The following is a 9831-nucleotide window of genomic DNA, read 5'->3' on the forward strand; positions in this document are numbered from 1 at the left end:
ATCTCCATACCTTTCCCCACAGTGGCTGGACCAATTTATATTCCCACCAATGGTGCACGAGAGTTCCCTTTTCTCCAGCACCCCCCGTTAGCTGTCCCACAGATCCGGTCCTTATCTCAGCGCTAATTGTATTAGACTGCGTTTCCTTACAAACAAAATTTCGTGTAAATCAAATAGAAAGTTGAGATAAAATATAATAACAACCGTTTAGCATATCTTGACTTCTTATTTCCGTGACTTTGCTGAGTAGTGAAATTTCCAAAAGGCAAAAAAAAGGAAGGGAAAGTAAAGCAGAGGATCTGGGAAGAGAATCTGTCCTCCAGTGATTAAATATTCTTTTAGTGGTAATAAAATATTTTCCTGCTGTGGGTATTTTGTGTTTAACATTATGGATACTGTATCATTTCTTACAGGAGGCAGTCCAAGTGTTTCAGTTGAAAACAGGACAACATACAAGACAATTCTGAACCAAAATGACTTTTGAAGGAAACTACCAAATTAAGCTATTAGTTCCATTGTCATGTTCTAATATATTTATTATCTTTATATACAAATATAGTATCAGCTGTTTTTAAAATATTATCCATTTGTGACAAAATCCAAAAGATTTGCATTTTGTAGCATTTTTCTGTCTTTGTATCATATCAAGTGCTATGTGGAGTTTCTTGTTTAATAACATGTTGTAACACATGTCAATATGATCCAGAACTGAAATGCCACTTGGTTCCAAATCATTTAGTCCCTTTGTTGTAGTTGCAGGTTGACCTAATCGAACGGATTCTGCAGGTCAACTTGACTGCATCACAGCTTCTGAAAAGCTGACCCACTTATTTCTGTAAAAGGGAAAGTTTAAAACCTGAGAACATGTAATACTTTGCTGACAGAAATTTAAAAGATCTGGTTTCTAGAATAGTAAATGCATTGAGGTCTTTCCACTGTTTCAACATTTTAGGTTGTAATTCTGAGTTTTTATGTATTATTATTGAATCAATTTCTGTCACTATCTATACACCATTAAGCTAAGCTGCATACAGGATAAACTATGAGTCATTAAAGCTGTTTAATTTTTTTTTTTTTAAGGGAGAATGCAAGAAACAAAAAACATTCTGAAAAGAACCTTTATTTGTTTTAGTTTGGGGGTAACGTGTTCATTTACTTGAAAAATATTCTTTACTCTTTAGTCTAATGTTCCTGATTATCTACTTTACAACAATGACAAAAGGGCGAGAACCAATTTGTAAAATCTATTCTGTGTCAATTAAAACTTTAAAGAATTTGGTTTTATGATAAAATTTTCATTAGCATCAATATAATTTATAAATGTCATTTCTCAAAGAAAAAATATGATTTTAAAAATCTAGGAATTAGTATATTTAGAAAATGGCAATTAATAGTATGAGGGAGGAAACAGTGCCAGTTCTATAAGAGCTATGCACACAAACATTTCAGTAAACACATCTGTTCGTGTACTTCTTAACTTACAAAAGCTCTGAATTTTTTAAGCAATATGATGGGAAAGAGGCGAGAAGTATATATTAGGATGCCCAGGTCTTTTAAACATGTAATTTAAAGCATTTCTTTCTAGCAATCATTTTCTTTAATTGCTTGCTGAGCAATCTGGGATTGCTTAGAGACTGTTTTTATGTCTTTAGATAACAAAGATCTCTTTTCTCAGCATATTTTAGAATGCCCTAAGTAGGGTTGTATAATTTTAAGTACTTCGTATGATTCCAACTCATAGGCAGTGATTGGATGCTGATTTTTGAAATGCAGGTCAATTCGGTATTGAAAAATAAACATTTTCCAAAGGAAAAAGAGAAATGTGTGCAGCATTGACAAATAACCTAGTGAGATGAGAGGATTCAGGTGAATCGGTGTCTTCTCCATTACTTAGTGCTAATATAAAATGATAAACAGATATCCTTTAAAAAATTGAATGTCGCATCTTAATATTATCCAAAGAGCTAATGATACATCCTACACTCCAAAAATAGAACAAGGAAAATAAAATTCACCAAAATCAAAATAGGGCTCTCATCACACACAAAAATAAAAATTTTAAAAGAAATCCACAAATAAACTCAAAAAGTGTGTGGTGGGGGGTTAACATTGCAAAATATATCATTTCTCATTAAGCAAGTATTCCTTTCACTTTTATATGTGTTTGAAATTTCCTAAAATAAAAATACATTAAAAATGACAAAGGAGTAAAATCAAAAATATACAAATATGTCACACAAACTGGTAAAAATGGCAATAAAAGGGATGAAAATATAATTCCAAAAAATAAGAAATTAAAATAGTCAATAATCATATGAAAACACTAAGCTTCAAAAGTACTTAAAATAACATAAGTTAAATAACTTTGTTCTCTTTATTGGCAAAAACATAAAAAATAAATTTTACATAATATGTATTGTTAAACATTTGGGAAAACACAAATTTTGGAAATTAAACCCAAATATAAAAGAAACCTTAAAATTTGTTTCAGGGGAACTTTGCGATATTTATTGATTTTGTTAATTTCCTTTATCCCAGCAAGTTGGCTTCTAGGTGTTTCAAGGGAAGCCTTGAGAGCTACGGTCAAGTGGTATCTGCAGTCATGCTTCTTGCTCCAAAGGAAGTTTCTGCCTGGCGAGTGTCTTAGGGGCATGCTTTTTATTCTTGAGCCTTGTTTGACTGTTTCGCAGCATTTCTTCAGCATCCTGTTGACTGCTACAAATCATATGAGCTTCATACCCAGCCTGCCATCCACCCACCAGCAGCCAATGAAAGGCCGAAGGGGTGAGATCGTGCTAGAGTCAGAGCATGGATTATGCTGCAGCATTTAAATAGTCTGTTGAGTTTTATCTCCCACATATGAGTGAAGTCATATGGTTTTCAACTTTTTTCTATCTGACTTATTTTGCTTAGCATGATTATCTCAAGATCCATGCATGTTGTCGCAAATGGCAGTATTTCATCATTTTTTTATGGGTGGGACTGTGGATTAGTGGTTACCAGAGGGAGGAGGATGAGGGAGGAAGTAGATAGGAATAAAGAATCAAATATTAGATGATGGAAGGAAACTCACTTTGGGAGGTGACCACACAATGCAGTATTTACACGATAGACTGTTGAATTGTACACTTGAAACTTACTTGATTTTATTAATCATTGTCACCCCAATAATTTTAATTAAAAAAAAAAAAACAAAGAAAAAAGAAATAGCTTATTGAAGTACGGAGCAGAGGGGTGAACTAGTGTGCTCTTCCCTATGGCACTCCCCTCTGCGAAATTCTCTCTCTGCTTCTAGGTTTCCTGTCTGTCAAGACTCCATCCAAGAGGTCTCGTCCTGTGGAAATTTGCTCCTTTCTTTTTGTTTCTTATCTTCCTTTCTGGTCACACTGCTTCAGGGATCCCAAATTCTCTGCCTCCATTCAATGCCCACATTGATTCGCTTCTCAATGAAAACTGCTGCAACTCACCTCTCCCGTCTGTGGGAACCAGTGTGACTTTACTTTTTGCTGTCTATATAGGGGATTAAGTGCCAAAGCCATGCACATTTTCTGGGTATTAAATAATAGTTAACCAAATGCCTGGTATCGGCAACAAATTTCCACTGGAATTAAGCAATTTTCAAATACACTTTTAAGTTAAACAAGAGTGACCCCTTTTTGATGCCGTGAAATTCTTGACTAACGTGAGATAAGACTGCATAAGTCTCTGTCTCTTCAGAAGAAGCAGTGAGAGAGGGTCACAAAGAACTGATTCATCTCATGGGTCTGATGTCTAGATCACGAGTCTTTTAAATGTGCTTTGCTTTTAAAAAATATTGTTATGATTCATAAAAGACACAGGTGTTTCCCTGCATCTTGTTACTTACCGAAACTCTACAGAATTTGAGTTGATCGGAAATGAAAGGATTTACAAACTGACCTGAAAATCAAGACAATACTTCTAATTACATTTCTATATAAAGTTTTAAGTACCAAATTTCCTAAAAGGCTTTTAGATTATACTCTAGCAATTCAAAGAGTGACTATAAAACTTGGTTTGATTCTTGTATAATTCTTTTACATATATATATAAAACAAAATATGTATATTTCTGTTTTATTCACCTATTTTAGAGCAGGAATAGTCATTGTAGTGTCTCAATTACTTTTCTTCTTTTTTTCACCTTATTTCTCAAAATCAGTATCTGATACATTTTTTTAAATCTTCTCTTTTTAGCTAAGTTTCTTCTCTTTTTAGCTAAGTTTTGTAAGTACTAGCTTACAAAAATAGAGCGAAAAGCGTATATTCATGATAGTCATAAAAAGCTCAGGAAGTAAATGCCTACTTTCTTTTCTATAGTAATCAGGTTTACTTTTTATGTGTCAATTTAAATTAGTTCCTTTCTTGATTTTTTAAAATTCAGTCTCTTCCTTCTTGATCTTTTTATGATCAACTGAATCCGTAGCCATACGCTTTGCCTCCCTGAGCTGCCTTCCATGCCTTCCACCCAGGAAAGAAGCCCTTTCTGCTTAGAGGTATAGGTGCCCACCTGGGACTTGGCTCGGCCCTTCAGCTGAATTACCTGCCATAGAAAGATGTGTGTGACTCCACCAATTTGGATAAGCCTCGAATGACCCATGGAGAGGTAGGTGGGGACAAGGGAAGTTTTCTCAAAAGGAATTAGGGCATAAACAATGTAACGATAATGATGACTTTCCCTGCCTTTTTGCACAAATTACCCTAAAGGGAGAAATGTTGAAAGAGATGCAGAGATGTATAACTTTCAAGTCGAATGTCCGTTGTCTACGTTGAGCTGAATCATAACTCCTGGGTTTTTTCCCCAAGGAACTAACTAGGTTAATTTCAAAGCCTTCGATTCTCACTAAATAAATAATCCACGCATTCGAAGGCCCAAACAATTAAAAAATATAACTGCGTTCTTTTCAAAACAAGTATTTCTTCTTAAGAAATGGGAGAGGGAAGAAACAATACATAGAATTATAAATATGAATCTAAAGTAAACCAGTGATTTGGAGTAGGGGATTAGAAATATGTTGAGATCCTACTTCTACCTGACTTACGCTACTTTCAGCAAATCCCCTGAATTCTCTTTCTCGGTTTTATCATTTAAAACATGAGGTTAATGATCTTTCTCAGAAGGTGAGGTATGATTTATTCAGTCTGAACTAATATTAGTCAATCACTTCAAGGCCAAAAAAATAAAAAGTCATTATTATTTAACAGCAAAGGGTGTTCAAAATTTCTGAAATCTATTAGAAATATTCTTCCTGAATCTATAGGCATTCAACTAAATTTAATGCCCACAGAGCAAATGGACAACTTTTAGTTCTTGATCCCCACTAGAGATGACAAAAAAAAATAATTACTTTAAGACTAAACTAAACCTGAACTCACCCTGGAAGCTTCAAATCAAATTGGGGGCCAGGATGGGAGAGATTGATTTCCATAATTAAATTTTGTGTGTAAAATTAAAATGACTTAAAAATATTAGGAAGGGTGGTATTTTGATCCTCGGATGATTCACTGGTTTTATTTGGATATATTTTATTTTGCTACTCTTCAAAAGGAGAGAGCAAAAATAAAGTCTAAGGAAGTTGATGCAACTATATGAAATTCCAGAATAGGAAAATCTATAGGCAGAAAGTAGATTGGTGGTTGCTTTGTCTAGTGGGGGGGATTGGGTGAGGAATAAGGGGGTGGTAGCGAAAGGGTATGCGGCTTCCTTTTAAGAAATGAAAAAATATTCTAAAATTGACTGCAGTGATGGTACACATACCTGTAAATGTACTAAAAAAACCACTGAATTGTACACTTTAAATGAGCAAATTGTATGGTTTGTGAATTACATCTCAGTGAAGCTCTTTAAAAATACACACATACACAAAGAATAAACTAGCCTCATAGGATGTTAAGGAGTGTTCTTTATTTTCCGAAAGAGTCTAATCCTTTCGTCCTCACTCCCATCCGTTCGGATAGTCTGTGCCTTTTAGTAAAAATAAACGTGATCTATTTGTATTTATTTCTGCCATCTTAATTGCCCTACTTCTTTAGATTTTTTGTTTCGTCTTGTTTTGTTGCTGTTGTTCCTTTTCCTACTCTCTTTTAATTCTCAATCGAGATTTTTTTTCTCATGTCTATTGTTTTCCTCTCCCAAATAAGATGACATACTCGTTATTTAAATTTTACGTAGTTAACTTTAAAACTGCTGAAGTAAAGCTGCACACTATCCTCCTTTAGAGATGAACAGTTCTTAGGATGTCTATCCCCAGTTCTGCCCTCGAGATGCTTATGAAATTGTTCCACGTTTTAATCCAGTCTTCGATCTGATTTTTTAATCCTGCCTATTCAATGTGATTATTTTCGTTTCACGGCATCAGTGTTCAGACGTACAGGCATGTCCTCATTTATTTTACTGTGAGTGCCATCTTGAATCTCAGATCTGCTCTCCGCTTTCATTTTGCCTCTTCTGGAACTATGTCCTTTGACATTTTCTTTGGTAAAGTTATTCTTGTTGATCTGAAAATGTATCTCATCCTTGTTCTTAAAATGTTTTCTGAATATGAAATACTAAAGAGATAGAGTTTGTTTGTTTGCACTTTGAAGAAATTGATCTTCTCTATTGGCTTCCAGCGTTACCGTTGAGAAGTCACCTGTTTCTCTGTTTCATTGTTATATTTTTAAGTGTGATTTAAAAAGAAAAATTTAGTTGCTTCCAATATCATCTCTTCGTCTGTGTCAGTCAACATTTTTACTGGAATATACGTAGAGAGAGAGGTTAATTTATTTTTATTTTTCCTGCTTGAAATTCCTTGTTTCCTAAAATTAAGGATTTATCTCTAAACAATTCTCAAAAATTATCAGCCATTATACATGTTAATATTGGCTCTCCCCTCCCATTCTTTCAAACTTGCTTTTTCATCGAAATGCCTGTTAGGTGACTGCTAGACGTTTTTATCCTCCAGGACTCTTACAGTGTTTTTCATACTTTCTAGCTCTTTGTCTCTCTGCTGTATTCTGGATAATTTCTTCATACATATAATTCACTTATTTTTTTCTTCATCTGTATGTAATTTGCTATTAAACCTCCCTTTTTTTAATCATTATACATTTTTCATTCTAATAGTTTCTTTTCTTCGTGACCCTATCAGTTTTAAGAATATCTGTTTTATAATTATTATTATTGTTACTGTTAACAGTCATCCAGCAATTTGGTCTTAGCACAACTCTATAAACAATGGAGCACACACTTCAACTGAAACTGACAACCCCACTGGCCTGGCTCACAGTCTCTCTGGCCTTTGTGGATTGCTGGCTGTCCCTGGAAACATCCAGTCTTGGACAAGTTCATAGGTTGAAATTTTAGTGTCCCGTGTGATGGTCTAAGGAGGGAAGGGTGCTTTTGGGTGTGCTTAGGTCATGAGGGTGGTCGCGATGATGTCATAATCCTCGTTATGGGATAAGTACTCTTCTAAAAGAGACCCCAGAATGGTCCTTAAGCTTTCTGCCAAGTGAGAACATAGTGAGAAGTTGACAATCTGCAACCAAGAAGAGGGCTCTCATCAGAATCTGAGCATGCTGATCCCCTGATCTCAGACTTTCAGCCTCCGGAACTGTGAGAAATAAATTTGTTTTTTTGTAAGATACTCAGTCTGTGATAAATAGCAGCCCCAATGGACTAAGATAGGTTTCTATATGAAATAGGATATTTCATAGCAAATTAATTGATGATAATCTCTCCTGGTTGGTAGATTTGCAATTTTGACAATATCTATAATCACATAACTTGGCTAAATAAGAACTTGTGAGCAATCTTTATTCTTAAGTTGTTCTTTGGGCTGGATTCCTTTCTTACACAAAGCTGTTTTGTGATTTTAGGCAACTGTGATGGCAGTTCCCTTTATAGGATCATAAGAGTGCAGGTTTCTTTTCATTGATATAACTTCTGGAGCATGAAGCAGTTATCATACAGCTCAGAAACATACCAGCAACAAATACTGGAGCATCTTACCAGCCCATGCTGTGTCATTTTTTTAAAAAGTCTCAAACCATGGAAAACAATCACATTTAACAATTCCTTTGAGAATCTGTTGAAGAGGTGGTAGATAACTAGAAAGTACATCTTGTATGGGGTTTCAAAAATGCCTCCAGCTGCATAACTATGGGGATTTTTCTGTAGTCCTCTCTTTGAAATCTCAATGGAAAAAGCTAATTCCTGTTATCAATTATAACTTCAAAAAGCCCGTGGCATTTAAATTTTTTTAAATTATTTTGTACCTTTGGTAATGCATAAGTTGAGTCAAATCATTATTTTTTAGAGCTTTGGTCTCCAACGTAAGGGGTGAAAAAATAATAGATTAACATATAGGAGGAAAAATGAGAATTTCTGTTTATATTTATTTTTATGCCATTCATTTTAAACTCCATATTTTTATATGTTTATAATGTCTAGAATGTAATCATATATTTAAAGTTCTTTAATATATAGAATACATTGAGAATTACAGGTGTAGGATTGAAATATAAACATTCAGATGTCATAATTTTTTAAAAAATAGAACGTTTTCTGCCTTAGTTTTGGCTGACATTTCAAAAGATTTAAACAACAACAACAACAACAAACAATAAGATGCAGAGGGCAAGTACTCTCACATTCCCATATGCAGAATTACCAACTGGTCATTCAATACTTAGTCTCAAGGTTGTTTCCCTACTTCCATGGGAAAGAAGAAGTTGCCTCTCTCTCTTGAAGCTGAATGAGAAGGATTTCAAGGAGATCACTTTGCATGCTGGATTTTTATCCACTGTGATTTGGAAGATACAGTAGATTGGTATCTGAATCATGCCTACACAAAGTGTTTAAGACTTTGATATTGGACTAAGTATCCTGAAACTCTATCATAAGTAGTCAGTAATATATTATGGAAGAATATGTGTTATAGATGCTTAAAGATACGATTTAGTCTGAGGAACCTTCTTAGCTCCATTTCTTAGACACTTCCACATACCAGGCCACATACGGTTTGGCTTGAAGAATCCTGTTAAACTTCCCAGCTGTTTTTACTCTCTAGCTTCCTGCAAGGGTAATAGATGGATCTTTGGGCCCAATACAGGATTTATCTGTCTAACAGACTGAAACAAGCAGTTCCTCCTTGTGTTTGCCCATGGATTTGCTAAAGTTCACAGAATTTCCCAGAGGACTCTAGAAGTCTTGCAGCTTTGTCTCTAAATTAGATTCTCCTTGTCTTATGGCCCCTTTGTCCAAATCTGGATATTGCCAGAGACAGCCTTCTCTAGACAGCTCAACCAGGAGCCACGAAGGCCAGAGACACTGAGAGGCAGGCCTGTGGGCTTGTCAGTTTCAGTTGGAATGTGTACTCCATTGTTTATAGAGTTGTGCTTATGCTTAGAATTATTACTGGATGACAATTAACAGTAATGACAGTAGGAATTATAAAACAGATGCTTTTAAAACTGATAGGGACATGAAGAAAAGAAAGTATTAGAATCAAAAAAATGTATACTCATTAAAAAATAAAATTCAAAAGAGAAGTTTAAGAGCAGATTACATACAGATGAAGAAAGAATAAATTAATTATATGTATAAAGAAATTATCCAGCATGCAGCAGAGAGACAAAGAAATAGAAAGTATAAAAAAGAGTTTAAGAGACCTGGCAGATAGAAATATCCCACAGTCACCTAATGGGCATTTGGGGGAGGGGGAGTTTGAAAGAATGAGAAGGAAAAGAAAATATTAAAATATATAATAGCTGATAATTTTCAAGAATTGTTTAGAGATAAATCCTTAATTTCAAGAAACTCAATGAATTTCAG

The sequence above is a fragment of the Pteropus vampyrus genome, unplaced genomic scaffold, assembly GCF_000151845.1.
Source record: "Pteropus vampyrus isolate Shadow unplaced genomic scaffold, Pvam_2.0 Scaffold78, whole genome shotgun sequence".
Classification (NCBI taxonomy): Eukaryota; Metazoa; Chordata; class Mammalia; order Chiroptera; family Pteropodidae; genus Pteropus; species Pteropus vampyrus.